The sequence below is a fragment of the Miscanthus floridulus genome, chromosome 15, assembly GCF_019320115.1.
Source record: "Miscanthus floridulus cultivar M001 chromosome 15, ASM1932011v1, whole genome shotgun sequence".
Lineage (NCBI taxonomy): Eukaryota > Viridiplantae > Streptophyta > Magnoliopsida > Poales > Poaceae > Miscanthus > Miscanthus floridulus.
In genome coordinates this window covers 47,305,844-47,307,894 of record NC_089594.1, presented here as the reverse complement: position 1 = coordinate 47,307,894, position 2,051 = coordinate 47,305,844, and the positions used below count along the sequence as shown (strand labels likewise).

At 40.0% G+C, this 2,051-nt stretch overlaps 1 non-coding gene across 1 annotated transcript; it reads right to left on the bottom strand.

The window, feature by feature from the left end:
- Positions 1-957: 957 nt before the first annotated feature.
- LOC136509705 (small nucleolar RNA R71) lies at positions 958-1,068 on the bottom strand. Its single transcript, XR_010772453.1, has one exon. It is a non-coding gene; the product is annotated as a small nucleolar RNA R71 (small nucleolar RNA).
- Positions 1,069-2,051: the final 983 nt, after the last annotated feature.

The following is a 2,051-nucleotide window of genomic DNA, read 5'->3' as shown; positions in this document are numbered from 1 at the left end:
TATTATCTGTGCGCTTGTAGATCCCTTTTCATTCATATATATTCTTTTGAGTCACATAAATTAATAAAGAACTACTTAGAGTTATTCTAATAGTAATGCTAGGTAGTACCCACAAGTATCTCTAGCATCATCACTAGGGATGACAACCTAGTAAAGTAATGTTAGAGGATATAGGTTTATAATAGGTGGCTATTAAAACAAGTGACAAGTTAATAAATACCAACAAGCATTTCTGGCGCCGTCACCGGGGACTAGATTCAACTCTATTCTTAGTAGCGATGCAAAGGAATGTCAACAAGCATTTCTGGTGCTGTTGTCGGGGAAGGTAGCTAGACAAAGGAGGTATTGATAAACTTATACTTACTGATGTGTTCAAAATAACCATTGACCTCTTCTCAAACAGGCTTACTCTTGATTTGTCTACTTGTTTATCTTATGCAGGGTAATGTATGACTGGCTTTGACCTTTTGACAAACTACATTGATGATCTAGAAGCACTACTTAAGAGGACTAAGGCTAAACTCAAAAAAGTTTTAGCTTTAGAGTCAGAAGACAACCATATAACATGAAGCTTAACACCAAAATTTGAAGCCATGGCCGATAGGACTCTTCATGAATTCTCTATTCCAACCACTACCAGCATCCGGATTGGACCCACAGTCAATGTGGGAGACAATGGATTCGAGCTCAAGCCAGCTCTTATCAACATGGTGCAAGTGAGCCATTTTTGTGGAAAGGCACATGAAGATGCTAGTGCTCATCTCCAACACTTCCCAGAGATCTGCAACACTTTCACCATCAAGGGAGTAACCAAGGACGCCATACTACCTCACATCTTCCCATTTTCACTTTTAGGAAAGGCGAAGCAGTGGTTCTACACCAACAAAGATAGGAACACTACATGGGATAACTACTCCACTATCTTCCTAGCATAGTTCTTTCCCATGGGCAAGACTAATGCTCTACGTGGGAGAATTTCAAGTTTTCAATAGTAACATGATGAATCTGTCTCTCTGAGGCATGGGAACGCTTTTAGGACTATATATCAAAATGTCCTGATCATGGGATGGAGAATTGGCTACTCATGCAGACATTCTACCATGGTTGACCAATAGTACCTATGAGACCATGGAAGCTGCTACTAGAGGTGCATTCTTGTCACTTACACTTCCAGCTGTGACCACTCTTGTGGAGAAGATGGCCTCCAACCAAGGCTGGAATGAAGAACATGTTCAGACCTGCAAGAGATGTGGAGGTATGCATCAACTCAAGGAGGTAGACATGTTGTCTGCCAAGATGGATCTATTGATGAAGTGGCTTAAAGATCAATCCAATGAAAAGCAAGAAGTCATGCACATTCATGATTCACGCATGATGTGTGAAGTATGTGGCAACACTGGGCATTGAGGGAACAACTGTCCTAAAACCCAAGAGGATGTGAACTTTGTTAACAACAACTACTATCATCCTCAACTAAATCAAGGATGGAACCAGCAACAAAGGTCGAACTACCAAGGTAACCCTCAAGGTAATAATTATGATAACTTCAATCAACAAACCTTGAGAGAATTAATTGCTGGTCAATCTAGACTTATTGGTGGATTATCTAAGAAGCTAGCCACCAATGATAAAATTCTAGAAAATATAAGTAATAGAATGGATAGCTTTGCTTCTACCATTAAGAACCAGCATAGCTTTAATAAAATGATAGAATCACAAATAGCTTAGCTAGCGACTGTTGTTCCTCTGTCCGATAAAGGTAATATTCAGGCGTAGCCAAAAGATCTAGAAACTACAAATCTTGTCGAAGCAAGTGTGAACATCATGCCTAAGGTAATCTATGATAAAATTAATGGAGATACTTTATTGTACACAAATATGCGTTTGCAGCTTGTAGATCAGTCACTTTGCTACTCCAAGGTAGTTCTTAAAGATGCCATCATCCGAGTGGGACAATCATATGTTCTCGTAGACTTTGTGGTTTTGGAAACAGGTGGAGATGAAATGGCACCCATCATCCTAGGCCGACCTTTCTTGAGCACCGCAAAAGC